Source organism: Doryrhamphus excisus, chromosome 6 (assembly GCF_030265055.1).
Source record: "Doryrhamphus excisus isolate RoL2022-K1 chromosome 6, RoL_Dexc_1.0, whole genome shotgun sequence".
In the NCBI taxonomy this organism is placed as follows: Eukaryota; Metazoa; Chordata; class Actinopteri; order Syngnathiformes; family Syngnathidae; genus Doryrhamphus; species Doryrhamphus excisus.
The window spans coordinates 12,207,946-12,227,724 of NC_080471.1; the positions used below are offsets into that span (position 1 = coordinate 12,207,946).

Sequence of the window (19,779 nt, forward strand, 5' to 3'; positions counted from 1 at the left end):
CTATTAGGATGCCTGACAAATTTTGCCTATGTTGTACTGAGCAGTCTCATTTTTTTCTATGTTGCAGTAATTTTTTTACATTTTTTAAAAATCCTATGATCATCATCACACTTTGCTCATTTGGCAATCACTGCCAACCTCCCGAAGCATAACAAGACAACCCCACAAAAGCCAAAAAATAAATAAATAAATATTAGGATGCCTGACAAATTTAGCTTATGTTGTACTGAGCAGTCTCATTTTTTTCTATGTTGCAGTAATTTTTTTTTACATTTTTAAAAAATCCTATGATCATCATCACACTTTACTCACTTGGCCATCACTGCCAACCTCCCGAAGCATAACAAGACAACCCCAAAAAAGCCCCCCCCCCCCCCCAAAAAAAAAAAAAATATTAGGATGCCTGACAAATTTTGCTTATGTTGTACTGAGCAGTCTCATTTTTTTCTATGTTGCAGTAATTTTTTGACATTTTTTAAAAATCCTATGATCATCATCACACTTTACTCACTTGGCCATCACTGCCAACCTCCCGAAGCATAACAAGACAACCCCACAAAAGGCAAAAAAAAAGCAAAAACAGACATTTTTTACAAGTCTCACAAGATTCGCTGACATCAGAGACTACGATGGTCTGTGTTTTGTTCTGTGACATTTTTGTGTCAAGGGAGGTTTCATGCGGTTGCAAAAAAAAGCATCATTGATTTCCACAAAAACTTGTAGAAGTGTGATGCATGAGGCAGGGAAACAGCCATTACATCGGGGTACAGATGGGGGATTTTATTGTCACTATTTGTCAGTGACCCACCACATTCAGTAGCTGGAGCTGTGGTGGATAAAAAAAGTGTGTTGTGTGTTGCAGTTGGCACCCACTTTGCATTACAGCCAGGAGGACAGGAGGCTGGAGTCCAGGGGCTTTATGCAGGCGGCTGGCCGTGCATGCAGACAGACAGGCAGGGTAACCAGAAGCAGGTGTTGACCTGTGCCGCTGGAAGATCGAAGGCTTTATTTAAAGGCCTGGTCAATGCTGGTGTGCTGCTGAGGTAGTGTATCAGCCTTGCAACTGGCCGACTCATCAGCAGCACTGTAATACAACTCTGACTCTAACCCCCAATACGCACACACACAAACACACACACACAGCGGACACATCAGGTTTTACAGTGCAGCCGAGAGGCTGGACAGAGGAATCGACAAGATCAGCATCAGCTAAGTTTACTGTGCTGCAGGAAAGGATACTTTCCCAACAGATAAATATACTAATAATGCCGTCATTTTAGAATAGGTTTTATATTGTATATTATACTGGCATTAACATCTGTGGTTGTATAGGAGACCTCCTGATGGACTGTTTTTATTCATGTAATGTGCTTATACCATTGTTTTGAAAACCCATAGTACATGTTTTCCGCTGTTGCACTGTTGATAAATGTGCATTTGCACAGTTAAGTTATGCTTTTAAGGCACTGGCTATACATTCCTGGAGATGATTTATGTCTTGTATATTCACCTGATGCACTATGGCCTTCAAAGTGCTGTTGTCGTCAGATACCCAGAGGTATCGGAAACATAAAAAAAGAGACTAAAATATACATGATACAGTTTCCTATGTATGGAAATGTCTGACCCACTCTGTAGTTCCTTTTCTATGTACACAATACATTTTTCTCAAATATTGTTTAGCAATTTGTCAAATGTGTGTAAGCAATCCCTTTTTTTTGCTGAGATAATCCATCCAACTCACAGGTATGGCATATGAAGATGTTAATAATACAGCATGGTTATGAGACAGGTGTGGTTGGCCACTCCAAACTCTGCAGTTTATCCCACAGCACAATGCCACAGATGTTGCAAGTATTGCTGGTGCATGCGATAGGCATGCTGACTGCAGGAATGTCCACTACAGATGTCCACCCTGTGAATTGAATGTTCATTTCACGACCATAAGCTATCTCCAAAGGCTTCTCAGAGAATCGGTCAGTTCCACAGACCACATGTAACCTAACCAGCCCAGGACGTGAATTCACATCTAGCATCTCCAAGATTATCTAAGCGAGCCAGCTAGAAAGCTGCTGCAACAGTTGGTTTGCATGAACAAATATTTTCTGCAAACTGTCTTTCAGGGAATCTCATCTGCATGTTGTTCAGCTCTTGCATGGCAAGTATACTCACACTTGTGAGGTGGATGGATTATATCAGCAAAGAACAAGAATGCAATAATTAGACAGCTTTGAGAGCAATATTTGCTAAAAACAGGCCTTTTGTGGATATAAAAACGTTTCCTCTCTTAAAAGACGGGAGCAAAATCTACACTGTTGTGTTTGTAGTTTGTTAAGTGTTGGTGGCCGTACTCAGCTGTTGGTGTGAAACCCATAATTGTCATACTGTTGTTTACAATCCACTCATTGTTTTCTCCTTGCCGCTATTCCAACATTGGTTCTGCTGCTATTGTGTTGTGCAATACTTCATAAATGAGCATGTGGCCAAAGAGAGCTATGATTTTCTAATCATTATTATTATAATTATTAATCATTATTTTGCCATATTCCAATTAATACCCTGTCCTCTTTGTGGTTTAGGTAAATAAATACCACTGCTATAATTAGAGCGTTTACAGTATTCATGTTTTCCGTATTGCATGGGGAATGTGTCATGTGACAGCACGGTCAAGACACGGACAATGAAGCAGCAAGGGACTGAATGCAGGATACTGAGTGTGTGTGTGTGTGTGTGTGTGTGGACACCTGCCTGCTTCAGCACTTTCCTGCTGACAGGGGCTGTGAGGTCACAGACAGGGCACATTAGAGGAGGATTCGCAGCAACACCACACCTACTACAAGAGCTCTATCCCTCGCTCTCTCTCGCTCACCAGGCCTGCTTCCCCTTTTTACCCTTTCTCCTCCCCCCTACCTCTGTCTCCCCCATCATGGTGACGAGGTGAGTCAGCCACTTGGATGTGGGGTGGGAAGGACAGGGAGGCATCTGTGGTTGACAATGGGTGGGACAGACTGTTGTAGAGGCATACATATTTCAACATAATGGAAGATTAAGACAAAGGTGGAATAGGTGGAAAACTATGGAAATGTAGCCAAACAAGCGTGTATTTATGTTCTAGAGATTGATGTTTGTTCATCTCAAAAGTACAATTCTAATGGGCTATCCACAGGTAAATGGTGTCAGGTCAAAATGGAAAAGTATTTAAAATGAATCTTGACCTTGACTCGCAGAAGTACTCCCACTTCATTATAAGCCTAGATGATCCTTGAGAGACATAAGGTGAAGAACTTATGTGCATGTATTCTTTATTGTGTATAGTCTTGTGGTTCTGTCTGTGTGTTGACAGCGCCACATGTCGATGTGCCCGGTGTATTACATAGTTTTCACTCAGTGAACTGTTGTTGTATGGATACAACTATTTAATAATTTGGCATAGTGTGGATGCAAGTATTTTTTAAAGGAGACCTATTATGCTCATTTTTCCACCCTTTGTATTGAGTTGTGGTCTCCTATAGAGCAGTTACACACAATAACCTGCACAGACTTTTTTTTAGATTTTGCAGAATTTGTACCTATGGCAGCTGTATTTCCTTAGATTTGTGCTTCCTGCCAAAAAAACGTCTGTTTTAATTTATTCCACCCACGGCCCAACTCTGGGCATGCCCACTCTGCTGTGATTGGTCACATTCCCAAAGTATACTTCCACTTGACGGTTATCCTCACAAGGGTCGCGGGTATACTGGAGCCTATTGCATCTGACTTTGGGTGTAAACCCTGGACTGGTCGCCAGCCAATCACAGGGCACATATAGACAAACAACCATTCACACTCACATTCATACCTATGGACAATTTGGAGTCTGCAATTAACCTAGCATGTTTTTGGAATGTGGGAGGAAACCGGAGTACCTGTAGAAAACCCACGCATGCACGGGGAGAACATGCAAACTCCACACGGAGATGTCTAAGTGGAGAATCGAACCTAGGTCTTCCCGATTTCCTGGTTTTGTAGCCAACCGTACTAACTCACAAGTAATGTAGTATGATTCCACTTTGCACAATTCAATTCAATGCCCCAAAAGAAGTATGAGGTAGTACAATCACAATCATAAATGTATTGGTAAATGAACTTCCCTGGCAGTGTCAGTCAAAACTGCACACTACATAAGATATACCTCATGAAGTATAGGCCTCCAGCAATTGTTAATGAATGGGCTTCCTCTGCGTTGGGTGCTTGTTCGTGTTCAACATTAAAAAGGAAATTTATTTTATCATCAGCAGTTTTAAAGATACACACGCCGAAACACAGAACTGTGTGTATTATGTATAGAATCATTTTTTAAAAAGTGTCTTATGTATTTTTTTGCTTTCTGCTAAATCTCAAAGTAGCATAAACCCCGGAGTCATACCTCCAAACATCAGCTCCTCTTTTCAACTTATATTAATATACAATCATATCTCTGAGGCTTTTCACTTGTTTGCCTGGATTGTGTTGTTTTATTCAAATATAATTAGTTGTAAAGATGTTACCACCCTGTATGTGTGTGTGTGTGTGTGTGCGCGCACCTCTAAGCCACCGTTGTCCTCAGGGTGCAAGTTGGTGTTCACAGCATAACTGAGAGAGGAACTAGTATGATCTCATGTTTTCTTCACATATGGCCCGCAGCCTCCAGCCTGGAGCCTTCCTGCCGCCTGCAGTGCACTCCAACAAACACACACCTCTCTTGCTTGCTCCCCTTGCGTCACCGCGCCATCTACCCTGCAGTCGCTCGTCAGGGTTGGCCTCCGTGTGTTGCACCTCGCGTCTAATTGAATTCCAACACTGTGATGTTAACACGGGACAATGCTAACAGTCCTCGGGACATGTTCCAGCAGATCGGTCCCAAAGAGAAAATGAGTGCCAAGCTCGTGGTGGCAACGTGATTTATTCAAGGCACCAAACTGTGTCTTGTGTAGCCCCTAAAGGATCCTATTTTTATAGCCGTCAGCACCACCTCTCATAGACACACACACACACACACATGCAGATTATGTATCAAAACGGCACCTTCAGTGGACACAATGCATTTCCTCTCACATCTTAACCGTCTCTATTGCTGTCCGTCCCCTTTCCCTGACACCCCCCACTTGGAAACGAGCTTTAATGGCACATATTTCTAGTCCCGGGCTGAAACGGGATGCATCTCCTCCTTGTTAGCTTGATAAATAACGGGGCTGCTGGGAAAGTGCTGAATTTTAGCTTTCTGCCTCTATTTTCTGCTGGATGACATTAATTTTAAGTGGCGGGAAGGAGCGAGCTAATACAGACAAATAAATAAAGAGAAGGGGAGCAGAGGTGCTGGATAACTGTGCTATGACCTGCTTGTACAGACTCGCGCTATACAGAAGCTTCATACGATTATTAGTCCTGTATAAACCGAATTAGCTAAAAGATTACACTTTTCTAATTAGCACCCCCAGCATACACCCGCAACCCTAGTGAGGATAAGCGGTATAGAAAATGGATGGATGGATGTCTTTATGCTTTTTCATCAAGTGTTGAGATGTCACACTCGGCCAAGCATGAATGTACCAGAGCTATGTCCTGTGAGATGCAAATTTGAATGAAGCACTTCAACCTTTTTTTTTTAAAAAAAAAAAATGGAATTACAATAGACATGCAGTGTGGACCATGTAGACATGACTGGGAGGAATGTCTTTTTGAGCCTGATAGCCTCTAGCACTAGCCTGACAACCAGGCTTAAGGCTTGACTGTGCCTTTGATTCCATCTGTCCATTGATCAGCTTACATTATTATTCATTCGTGTTGAGTACCTACGTACGTACATATATACATATACCTTCATATTTTAAAATGAGCATAATGAGTGTGTGTGGCATATTTAGCACTTAAACCTGGATTGTGTCACAAGTGAACAATAGCCATTGAAGTAGAATTAGAGGGTTCTGGGATTGCAGTAGTCACTCTTATTGCAAATGTTGATCCAAAATCAGAGTAAAACACAAGTTAGCAGGAGGGTTCATACTGTAAACCTTTCAAAGGGTGTAAATGAGATGCTATATTATCTTTGATCTTTAGTATTATTGTTTTGTTTTCCATATCCATGTCTGGCAAAGACACATTTTGCAAAGGGCTGCTCATACATGATTTTTATACTGTGTATGCGATAGTATCAAAAAAGGTACACACACTGCAGAAACGGTTGGAGCTTCAGAGGCTGATAAATAGCCAAATAGCCAAAATGCCATTATTCTAACCAACGTTTTACCCTTTACCTAATTTTGATAAAAGTACATCACTGGCTTTAGCTTTTGATTCTATGAAACCAAATTCTATTGTCCTCACTATCCCAACACACACATGCCCTCCAGATGTGACGCTATAGCAATGCGTCTTTGCGGGCTTTAATTTTCCGCCCGTATTTATCACAAGCTGTCATTTGGCGGTCACATGACCACGTGAACTACTTGCCTAGTGGCAATTAAGGCTGATAAATCACTCATTTACAGCAAGAGGATGAGGAGGAGCAGAAACGAGAGAGGAGTGTGATACCAAGGAAGGAGAAGATTAATGAACAGCTTGTAGTCCTTCACAGATATTTTATTTGCTCGTTTACGTGAAACCACAGTGTTATGTTGTGTGTGGCGGGCGTGGAGGCAGATGCACAAAGAGAAGGATGCAGGTAGTCGCTGTGTTTTACTGCTACACTCTGATTGGGACTGCTTGTGCATATATGTGCCTGCAAAGGTATTAAAAATACAGTGAGACACTTCTCTGATGGATTTCCTCTGACTATAAACAGGAGAGTAAACACACTGATGGCTCAGCATGCAGCCATTCCACATAGAGGAATTTAATTGCACTATCCTTTATTTTTGTCAGCATATAGGCAGACATGCTTCTCAATCCATTTTTATTCCAGGTGACTGTTGACCCTCCCCCCCCCAGACGCGCAGTGCAGCGATGGTATAAGTTACATCCAAAACTGTGTTTCAGCAGTCCTGCAGGTCACTGCCCACTCACTGGAAAAAAGGCTGATTAAACATTCATGACAAAGGGGAGCAAAACAAAAATCAGGACCAAGAAAGATGGCAGGTAGCAGTGAGGAGAGACATGTGGGTTTAGTTTTACCTGCTCACAGAAAACCACTGAGAATGCTTCCTATAGCCCAATATCATGGGTGGGATCATAATGTCTGGTATGTTACAGGACTACTACTTTGGCAACTTCAAATGTGTGACTTATTGTATTTTCTCGGGATGTAACGTTATGGCAACATGCCTTTTGGGTACATACTTTAGTAGCAAAATTTTAAAAAGGTTTACTTTAAACAGTGTTAATAATGAAGTAATTTTCCAATAAATTACCTATTTCTTTTTTACACTTTTTCCAACAGTTTGAACAGTCTGAATGATTATTTTTATTCTTATTTTAGTCAAGTAAAACTCCAGCATTAATATTTCCTAATTTCCCATCACTAATGAACAATAGAGACCTACTGCTGTCATCTTATCCATTCATTCAGTCATTTTCTACTGCTTTTTCCTCACGGGGGAGCTGGAGCCTATCCCAGCTGTCTTCGGGCGTGAGGGTACACCCTGGACTGGTCTGCTGGAGCCTATTGCATCTGACTTTGGGTGTAAACCCTGGACTGGTCGCCAGCCAATCACAGGGCACATATAGACAAAGAACCATTCACACTCACATTCATACCTATGGACAATTTGGAGTCACCAATTAACCTAGCATGTTTTTGGAATGTGGGAGGAAACCGGAGTACCCGGAGAAAACCCACACATGCACGGGGAGAACATGCAAACTCCACACAGAGATGGCCGAGGATGGAATCGAACCCTGGTCCTCCTAGCTGTGAGGTCTGCACGCTAACCACTCGACCGCCGTCTTGTCATTTATTGTAGTTCACCCAAAAGACAAAATGACAACAAAATAGTGTTTTCAGGGCTGTATACAGCTCAATTGAATCATTCATTCATTTTCTATCACTTATCCTCATGAGGGTCGAGGGCATGCTGGAGCCTATCCCAGCTGTCTTTAGGCGAGAGGCGGGGTACACCCTGATTGGTGGCCAGCCAATCACAGGGCACATATAGACAAACACCAAACCCACGCATGCAAACTCCGCACAGAGATTGCTGAGGGTGGAATCGAACTCCTGTGTCTTAGCTCTGCGGCCTGCGTGCAAACCACTTGATCTCTGTGCAGCCTGAATTGAATTATTGAATTGAATTGAATTATGTAGGCATAATTCTTCAACCTTTCAAAATCAATGCAATGGAAGTGAAGGATGTCCTAAGCAGTTAAAATTGTTGAAAGAAAAAAATAGTCCAAATGTCAGTTTTGCGTGTGAGTGAAATAATCAGTGAAATAGAAACAAATAGTATGGTAGAATTCAATTTCTCAACTTTTTTCTCACATTACCTTTTATTTGCCTTTAGGTGCAACGTGCAGCAGCTCCTTCTTTTCCCGCTTCTCTCAAGGTTGACAGGAGTGGGGTCTAATAGTGGGAGGAGGAGATGCAATAAGGGGGAGGAGCAAAATAGAGGTAGTGTTTACATCATGTCCTGTTCACATCAACTTAGCTTTCAAGGCGGCAAATTACTTACTTTAGTCATTTATTTTAACTAGTAGTCAACTTATTTGAATTGAATTCAGCAGAAATTTCGACGGGAAGCCTGAGCAGCTTCTGTTTTTTGTTTTTTTTAGAATGGAATTTAATTTCTCCCTTCAGAAAACATTCCAAACACGCACATCCAGCACATTATAAAGCACATTTGTGCATAAAGTCAGCAGTAATTTCACCAATTTATTGCATTTGAATCATGAGATTAACGAGCATGAACTGAAATTAAAATAAATGAGTTATGCAGTAGTTTTTAAAAAATTACAAGAGAAATATGCTTCACTGTCTTCTAATGGAAAGTTATTTGGAGGGAATGAAAGTCCCTGTAAAAAGTGGGAATGTTAAGAGAATTTGATCACCTGGGGTGAACATCTGCAACCTCATGCTGTAGCTAGACTGTGTACACACACACACACACACACACACACGTCCTTATTGACATATGCACGGCTCCTGCAGGAGTGGGGCAAAGTGCTTATTAAAGATGCACAGTCCATAAGGTCAAGTATAGGTTCCGCTCCTCTGGTCAGCCTGAGGTCAAAGGTCAGCAGGTCAGAGTTAGAGGTCAGTGTGATCACTTCTGATTGTTTTATCACAGCGCAGGTCACTGGCAAAACTACCAGCGCTTCAGAAATCAAAGATCATTTACATATGGTCACATGACATGCCCGCTGCGTTCCACCACGCGGCCTTTTTTTTTTTTTTACATTTGTTTACTCCTCTACCGCAGTAACGACTCTCCTTTGAATAATTACATGATCTTTTCATGTTCTATTAGGACTCTTTTTCCTTATGTCTCTGCTCCAGCGTTATTTTTTTCATCTTCAAAGTGAAAGCTAAAATAGGGCGATCATTGCAATTTAATTACTACATATTCCTTTGTGAATTTGTGTTTGTTTGCATGCATAGATTTGCTGGCCTCTGCATTTTTCCTCTTCCTCTTTTTTTTTTATTTGTGTGTCTGCGGCTCTTGTTGTGTCCTTGCGTCGTACCCCAGTATTTTTAGTGAGGTGCGATAGAGTTTAAATAGATGAGAATTGCAATTCCCAAATTAGGGGAACCTCCTGTCGCATCTTCAGTCTCTTCATAATAACCCCCAGCATTGCACAGCAGCCCCTTGACACACACACAAACACACACACATGCACACACACAATATTGCAGACGCGGCATTTTTCACTCTCAGGGGTAAAAGGCTTTCATAAATGAAAATAAATACTTTTCTTCACATGGAAAAGAGAGAAAGGGTGGATATAGTGGAAGAATTGACTGTTTGATGCAAGCAAATATGACTAAGAGACAGCTTTACTTGTGTGTGTGTGTGTAGTTTAATTTAGTGCTAACACACGGGTGCAGAAAAAAGAAGGATGATCCTTTAATAGGAAACTTATTTTACTCTTATACATACATACGTATATATCATTGCTGCATCATTTACATTCTCATTTATCTTATCTCTGCTAGAAAATGGTAACATTTAAACACAAATTAAAACAATCATTAAATAAGCTGTGCTTCTTTCAACTCCTTTTCGGACATGTGCAAGTGTAAACATGATGTTTCTCGATTTGTTGAAACAAAACATGGCAAGCAAACATGGCTCTTTTATATATGTGATATATATTAAAGCAGTGAATATACAGCCTGCAGTCTTTTGTTAAATGTATTTTATTTCCTCCAACTTCCTGCCTAATCTTAGTATTTTTTGACTAGAACGTTTTGTCTAAGTCGTTCCCTCATTCTCGCTGCACTGCTTTGTTTCCCCCCCGACAACATTTCATTCAACATCCCCAAAGCTCAGACAGATCCATAACTGTAACTCTCTCCTCTTCCCCCTCCGCTTCTCTTGGTCTGCCACTAAACGACTCTGTCAGAAATAAAGAGCACTTATCTTATCTGCCGCCTCCACTCGCAGCCTCTCAACTGATGTACACACACACGTCCTTTGGTGCGCTTTTGTGCAGTGAACAGAAACACACACACATGGATGTCCAATTAGCTTCTTAACCAAAACATTTGTTTGCCCTGTCTGTGTTTTAGAGTGGACAATTCAGATCTAATGTAACAAAAGTCTCTTTTAGGCTGTTTCATTGCTGGTTTGGTACATCGGGCCAAAAATGCTGCACACTGGTTTGCTTAAAGTCCACATTGGGATTTTTGTCCTAGGACCAAAGGCTATGCAGTAAAGAACACATGAATGCATCAAGTCAGGACTTGATTGGGTAGCTGTTGTGACATATGTGATGCAACTGTACCAACAACAAAATAATCCAAACAAAACACTTTATTTTTACATTATGACATATTTACTAGTTCAGATTTGCTGAAAACCTTTGTCACACGCAAAGGAAAGAGACTTCCAAAGCATTTCTCTTACATATTTGACATTTCGCATGCCTTTTGCTGTCATTTTGACCCAACACATTGTTGTAGCAAAGCAATATTGGCAATTGTTTTCATCAGAGTTCCAGGTGTTAAACTTCAAAGTCCTGTACTGGAATTGCAGAATTCTTTTCCACACAGTCGCCACCCTGCCTCTGATATTACCTCAGAAGGTGGAAAATTGCCAGGACGTGCATTTGCGCTCGTTCAAAAATGCTCCTTTGTGTAGAAGAGAGAAGAAAAGCGCATATAGCTCCGAGTAGAGAGGATGCGTGCAAACATGGATGAGATGTAGACGCAGACATGAAAAGAGTGATAATTCTCCTGCCACCCTAAGGCCTCTCACAGCCTGCAGGCCCCCTACAGGTCCCCTGGCACATGCCTGAGCAGAAAGCCAGGGCCTGCTAATTGGCCCCTGTGATAACACCAACAGAGAAAACTAAGGGGGTGAAAGCGTGAATGTTTGTGTTTCGGAATTGCAGCATCGTCGGAAAGCTTTTATTTCATATTTTCCAACAGTAATAATTTATAGGTTTGTAATTCTCCTTTGAAGGGTGTTTGACTTGCAAGTGGTGATGAGGTTTCTTACGATCTGTTCGTTCATTGAAGTCAGAAGCCACTGAAAAGACAATTAAAGCGTGCATGCACGCTTGTTCAAAGCGCTGCTTCAGTCTGTAAACAGCTTGTTTCTCTCTAATTGTTTCATTATCTCAGTGTGCTTATTAAATGTAGCGTAATTGTTAATTACCTCATGAGCTTTTGTAAAGGATTTGTCTTGAGTATCAAAACAAATTAATTAAACCAAATGTGTGTGAAACAACAGCCATGATAACAGCAGGTGAACTGTGTGCGTGTGCGGATTTCCAGTGCTAAGCCTGATTTTTAAAAATCATTTAAATTAAATCAGATTCATAGAATCTGTTGCAGCACAGGTAATATGAAAATAGTTTTAATGATGCCATAGCACCATCATTAATGTGCATTGAAAGAAGAGCACTAGTATTTAAAGGGGACCATGTCATTATGCTTTTTCCACTTTTCTGACCTATAAATGTCGTTAGAATGTTGTATTCTCGTGTTAAACGATGCCAAAGTTTCAGATAATGAGGTTTGCACATTTGGAAGCGAGCCCTGAAAGAAGTTTGGGATGGCTTAAAACGCTGCTAGAGGCACAAACCGTAAGTCCTTTTAAACATTTGCGAGTGTGACCAACCACAGAGTAGGCGTGCCTGGAGGAGGGCCGTGGGTGGAGTACATAAAAACAGATCATTTTCACAGGAACCACGAAATCCAAAGAAATACAGCTGAATAGGTACAGATTCTGAAAGAACTACAAAGCTTTCTGTGCAGGTTATTGTGTGTAGCTGCTCTATAGGAGCCCACAACTTGATACAAAGGGCTGTTGAGCATAATAGGTCCCCTTTAAAGCTTTATTCTATTCCATTCCATTTTCTTCGGCTTATCCGGGTCCCGGTAATGGGGGCAACAGTCTCAATAGGGATGTCCAGACATCCCAGCCACCTCTTCCAGTTCCACTGGTATGACCCCGAGGTGTTTCCAGGCCAGGTGTGAAACATAATCCCTCCAGCGTGTCCTAGGTCTGCCCTGGGGTCTTCTCCTGGCTGGTCATTCAAGGACACCTCACTGGGGAGGTGTTGCTGGAGGCATGCGAACGAGGTGCCTGAGCCACCTCCATTTTGATGTGAAGGTGCAACAGCGGCTCGATTCTGAGCTCCTCCTGAATGACCGAGCTCCTCGGGTGAACCCAGCCACCGTACGGAGGAAACTCATTTTAGCCGCTTTCGGTCATGACCCAAACCTTGTGGCTATAGGTGAGGGTGGGAACATAGATAAACATAGCCCGGTAAATTGAGAGCTATTTAAAGCTAAACATCTACTCTCAGTACAGGTGACCTCCACCAAGGCCAGTCTGGATATAATATGCACCTCCTGCATATTCAAATTTTTTGTAAAGCTCATACCACGGTTTTGTAGCTTGTGGTGACACATACAAGAATGCAAACACCAGAAGGCTGCTTGCAAAACATTTTTATCTTAATTACTTGAAACCATAATGAACACAATTATACAATAAAGTAAATAAAGTAAACATTCTGCGCCATTACTTTAAAGAATGACGGCAAACATAAGGATATATGTGCTGTACTATTGATAGATGATGCAAGTGGAACACTTTATTTCAATTAGCCCACAGGAAGCAGGAAATAACCTGCAAATCAATTGTCATTTCTATACGGCGGCCTCTCTTAGGCTGGAGGTCGGGATCCACTTTGTCCACCCATAAAGGATGATGGTGCTGAGACTAAGATGAAGGAGGAAGTCACACATACTCACGCACACCTTGAGTGTATGTCTATAGCGTGAGATGGCTTGTGATGGAATACGCCATTTTCATGGTTCCGCACTGGTGGTGAGGATCTTTGACAAACACCACAATACGCCGTTTCTGCAACTCTAGCTTGCTTGATTTAAAGGTACCACAGGTACCACAGGTTGGCCCACCACTATTGTTATTATTATAGGCCACTAAAACAAGCAACCAGTATCTGCTATGACAATAGGATAAATTCGATTTTACATGTCAGATATCCATGAATGGTTGTTTGTCTATATGTGCCCTGTGATTGGCCGGCGACCAGTCCAGGGTGTACCCCGCCTCTCGCCCGAAGACAGCTGGGATAGGCTCCAGCACCGCCCGCGACCCTCGTGAGGAAAAGCGGTAGAAAATGAATGAATGAATGTCAGATATCCGACCAGTCCAGGGTGTACCCCGCCTCTCGCCCGAAAACAGCTGGGATAGGCTCCAGCACCACCGCGACCCTCGTGAGGAAAAGCGGTAGAAAATGAATGAATGAATGAATGTCAGATATCCGACCAGTCCAGGGTGTACCCCACCTCTCGCCCAAAGACAGCTGGGATAGGCTCCAGCACCCCCGCGACCCTCGTGAGGAAAAGCGGTAGAAAATGAATGAATGAATGAATGAATGAATGTCAGATATCCGACCAGTCCAGGGTTCACCCCGCCTCTTGCCCGAAAACAGCTGGGATAGACTCCAGCACCTCCCGCGACCCTCGTGAGGAAAAGCAGTAGAAAATGAATGAATGAATGAATGTCAGATATCCGACCAGTCCAGAGTGTACCCCGCCTCTCGCCCGAAAACAGCTGGGATAAGCTCCAGCATGACTGCGACCCTCATGAGGATAAGTGGTACAAACAATGGATGGATGTATAGATGTTTGATATAATCACACAAACCATGACTTTAAGGTTAATTACATATTTTTTCTTTAAAGTGTATTATTTTCACATTTGTAGGGGATAATACAAATAAAACAGTGTCAGACACATGCAAATTTTGTATTTGTATTTTTTTTCTTTGATAAGAAACACAAGTGTATTAGGCACCAGTATCCAGAACGCAATAATTTTATTGATATTGTCACTGCTATAAGCCAGTGTAGCTGAATAATACTTCCAAAGAACATCATAGTTGCTTTAAAATCCCCAAAATTTGTATACTGTCGTCGTGATTCACGGGTGACATTTTAAAGTAATAAAGACAGTGATGAAAACACAGGGGTAAGCTTTAGGCAAGGGGAATAAAAAGGCAAGGTGAGTGCAGCCGAGCAGGACACACAAGGTAACGCAGTATGTATGATGATATCAGAAAAACAGAAGCGTGTGTGTGCGTGTGCACTCTCGCTTCGCACTACATCACACACGCACGCACCTTAAAATGCGTTGCTGTGATTTGTTTGTGATGTTGGTGCAGCGGACCGAGCCTCAAGAGGTAGTAACAGTTTGATGGTGGGCTTTATGGAGACACTATATAACACCTGTGACAGTCTATTCAGTGCATGTCAGGTTTGGGTTTAGTGATGGTGTGGAGGAGGGGGGGTGGGGGGGTTCAGCCTTGTGCTTGTGTGAGAAGGAAAGATGAGGACAGGTCTTGAGGAAGTCTATGTTGTCAGTGCCAAATCTCACAAGATTGTTAGATTCTTTTTCAACATAAGATAAATTCAACCTTACCTCCCTGAGATCCATTTGCTGACTTCTCATTGGTTCCCCTCCTGGCAGGGTTCTATTTGCACTGTGATTGGGTATTGAATTAGCCTGCTGATTGGATATTGAAAGTTGGAAGACTGATGAGAAGATTTGGGGAAGCTTTCTTCTCCAAACCTCATTACTCACACTTAAAGACAAACACACACACACACACACACACACAGACATGTCTGTACATGCTGCACATGCACACACACTTTTATTCTGTATATATGGGATCACTTAAAACGTCTCTCCTTTTTCCACTTTTCTGACCTATAAATGTTGTTACAATGCTGTGTTCTTGTGTAAGTGTCAGATAATGAGGTTTGCAAATTAGCAAGTGATCCCTGATATTTTGGATGGATCTACAAAAAAACTACAAAAACTACAAACATTTTTTCCAACATCTAGTTCTAGTTCTACTGACGTCAATGCTATCTGGACTTGCTTATATGGCCTGCAGATTGCCTGAACTCTGCAAAAGCGACCATACACGCGGAAATCCTTGGGAGCGCTTGGGAATGTGGCCAATCACAGTGGAGTGGTCGTACCAATAGGAGGGCCGAGGGTGGACTAAATTAAATAGACCGTTTGGGTCGGAAACAGGAAGTCCATGGAAACACTGCAGAAAGAGGTGCAGAGTCTGGAAGATCTAGAAAGCTTTCTGTGCGAGTTATTGTATGCCACAACTCAAGACAAAGGAACGTAAATTTGCATAATTGATCCCCTTTATCAGATGCTTAATAGAAAATATTACATTTGAGTTGCCCAAACTTTTTTCATCTCATTATTCAACTTATAAATTGATCAGAATAAATGATGACACGTATGCCATGGAACTCTGCAAATAAATTGATGCCAATTTAAGGCAATAAACATGATTAAAATATGTGAATTGCTTACATTATGAAAATCATAAACTCAACAGTAAGAGTTTCCAGAAACTGTGGACACACAGGATGAGCTGATTGTCCCAGTAAAAATCTTTTTGGTTGATCATCAAACAGTAATGCATTTTCATTAGACTTTTTGTTCATGTTAGTGTTAATATTGTGTTCTTTATTGAGTGTCATGGATACACGTAGGAGAGAGAGAGAACGAGAGAGAGAATAAACACCGGGTGCCGTAGGAGCATGTAGTGGCATACCGCAGAGGAAGCGTTGTCGGCCCAGGAGAGTGCCGCATGCAATTTTGAAGCGGATGTGAAAAGCTTTGGCGCTGATTTATGCCGTGTTTCATCCCCACAATAAAGATTATGGATGATGTTATTGATTTAGCCGGGGCAGTGGCCATGACTTGACCGGTTGGGAGAAAAGACAATTTGGCTCATTACCATTCACAGACCCAGGGAGGAAGCCTCTCATCTGCTGTGTGTTTGTGTATCGAAATGTGTGTCTTTGTGTGACTGTGCCAGCGACTTAGATCATCGTCTGTATTAGCGGCATGACTCTTCCCCTCCTTTTGAGTTTGTGGAGGTGTTGAAGTCCCTTTTCCACATTTGACATAAGCAGTTGGTTTTACAGGAGGGAGGGATGAAAATATTGACAACTGCTTTGATTTCACCTACAAAGACATTGTTCTAGAATTGACTATACACTCACTGGACAGTTAATTAGGTACACTTGCACAGTCTGATGAGATGATAATGAATGTGTTGTTATTATTATGAACAATATCTTTAATATTGGTGTTCTACTGAGAGACATTTTTAATATATGGGTTACCTTATTTAGCTATATGAGAGGATCAAAATATTTTTCATAGACATTTAGTCACATTTGGTAAAGACTGTCATGTGGAATTAAGGATATTACCCCCATCCCTTTTCCTGCTTTACCCCCTAAAAACTCTGGTGTGTAAAAAATATATGATCATCTGTGTATGTTATATTTTATTGTTGTTGATATGAAAAGTTGTTTGTGACTAAAAAAAGCAATAGAACAATTTAATTTATTTTTTATAAAAATAAAACACTTTTTACAAATTAATGAAATATTTTTTGAAGGGGCATTTAAAATTATATATTTAATTATATATATATATATATATTCGCACTTTTGATATTGCAGGAAAATAGACTAGTTTGAACATATTTTAGTACTTAATTTCTTTTAGATTCCTGCTATATTTGCTATATATATGCTATATATTTTTTGAAGGGGCATTAAAAAATATATATTTAATTATATATATATATATATATATATATATATATATATATATATATATATATATATATATATATATATATATATATATTCACAGTTTTGATATTGCAGGAAAATAGTCTAGGTTGAACATATTTTAGTACTTAATTTCTTTTAGATTCTTGCTTCTGGTAACATTACTGAAAGCAGTGACAATGATTATGATACAATTTAAACAAACTGAATAACAAATAAAGAGGCTAATGTTTGCCGCCAGACTTTTCCACCATAAAGAGCAAACAAGTAACTTTAATGTGTATGCTAAAGTCTAGATGATCAGTTGTCAATTGTCCATTATTTCCCCAACACTGATCCTTATATTGTAATCATTGGTTCATTAACACAGATGCAGCTAAAGGCAATCACCGCACAGTAGTAAGTAAACACATTTAATTACTGACATTAACATTTTTCTGTTGATGTTCCAAAATGCATCCACACAATGCTTGGCTAATACTTTTCTCAATTTTAGAGTATGGCAGACTAAAACAACAGCTATTATTAGTCATAATATCACTGAATGCTGTTTTGCTGACTGCTAATAGTGTTGTTGGAAGGGGACAATGAAGCCAAAGTGCACTTGTCTTTAATTAATTAGCTTGCATTTGTTTCTGGAGGCCATACACAACATCATCAACACACACACACACACACACACACAGATAATCATATACTTTTTACACACAAGAGTTTTTAGGGGGTAAAGCAGGAAGTGCGGGGGAAAGGGAAAGGGGGTAATATCAGCAGGCTATCTATCCTCTATTCCACTGGTGCATCCCAATCCTCTTTGGAAATAACAAATGCATAAAGGAGCCACAACACAAATATATCTGCCTGGCTCAGATAGATAGGGCTATGCTGGAGTTTAATACCCTTATGTAAACCAGTAACAATCAAGCCCTAACACACACCCCCACATCACCACTAAGGGGACAATAAGGAACACGCTCTATTCTCTCTCTCCAGATATGAACAGTAATGACTGATTGTGTGTGTGTGTGTGTGTGTGTGTGTGTGTGTGTGTGTGTGTGTGTGGAAGAGACTGAGCATTTTTCTTCAGATACTGAACAATGTACTAGCTCTGACTGTTGAGCTCCCTGGCGCTTGTTGTGCTTGTTTGTTGCGTTTAGGAGTCGTACGCAGGCTGACTTCCGAGAGCGTAGTCCAAGTATCCAGGGGACACTCTAGTGTGCTCGCTCCTGACCCTCATTTGATACCTCACTCAACTATATTAGTTGTTGCAATTTGCGTGTGTAGAGGTTGCCTCGTATCTCACTAAAGTGAGTACACCCTTCACATTTACCATTTATACCTGTGCCACAATCATGTTGTCTAACCAGCATCGTGACATGCCACACCTGTGAGGCGGATGGACTATCTTGGTAATGGTAATGGTAATGGTAATGGTAATGGTTTTATTTCATTTGAACATGCATCAGATTACGATTGAGTGCATCCCATAATCAGTTCACAGTTCCACATGTCCAAAAGGAGTAGGAAGAAGCAAAGCTTATTAAATCCTACCCCTCCATCTGGTACTTTTACAATCAGTAACTGTTACATTTGTTCACTTCCTGCTTTCCATAATACAGTTTAAGGTTTTTTTTTGTTAGTTTTTTTTAATAATGCACCTCGTACCAAAGTACGAGGTGATATGACCATACAATGACATAATGGTTACCATAGTAACTGTCAATATAGTGATATGTATATCACATCATGACTGGTTCAAGACTCTTCATCCTTGTATTTAGCAAACATCTTGGCAAAAGAGAAGTGCTCACACTAACAAAACAAACTCATTAAACCGTGTTAACTGTAGTAGTAGAAATAGGATATAATATGACTTTCTAAATATATATTTTTTACCATTATTAGCCATGCAGACATTAAATAACACCCTCATAGTCACCTTTACACAACTATACCCTCTGGTTTATTTATTCTAAATATAAGAAAGTGTGTCAGACAGAGTGGGGAAGTCAAAAACGTACTCATTTCCACATGGACTGGGAGGAGAATCTTTATTTCACCGCCATAACTGACTATACATGCAGTGTTAAGCTAATGTAATCTAATGTCATGTTTCAGTCATAGCCTGTATAGTTTTAATTACATAGATCTGTCCATACTTACTACTAATGTACTTATAAAATTGCATTTCTGGTTGGATGCTAACTGCATTTTGTTGCCCTGTACCAGTGACAGTGTACTGAGGCCTAGTGACCAGATTACTAGTCAATAAAAACTTTGAGGTAAAAATGTATGCATATTTATACTTGTAGGAGGATTGGAATTATATCTTTTAGATTTATTGTTGACTTAGTGCTTGGGTAGTTGAGTTGTCATGTTTTTGGTTCATTTCACATGGGTTGGTCTTTGTGCAAAAGTGGAACATATACACACTGTGCAATACTCAATGAGCATTATTTGAGGATTGGTAATGGAGGCCAGCATTGTTAGTCCAGTGAACGGCATCACGT

The 19,779-nt window shown here is 40.8% G+C and overlaps 1 protein-coding gene across 2 annotated transcripts in view; it reads left to right on the forward strand.

The window, feature by feature from the left end:
* Nucleotides 1-19,779, forward strand: part of LOC131131539 (transcription factor Maf-like) — a 44,949-nt gene that overhangs the window by 6,312 nt on the left and 18,858 nt on the right. The window contains exon 3 of one of the 2 annotated variants that reach the window (XM_058076320.1): nucleotides 863-2,641. The exons of the other annotated variant lie outside the window; for it this stretch is intronic. The gene's annotated coding sequence lies outside the window, so the exon portion shown is untranslated. Of the gene's footprint in view, nucleotides 1-862; nucleotides 2,642-19,779 lie in introns of those variants that run through there. 2 annotated transcript variants of the gene reach the window in all.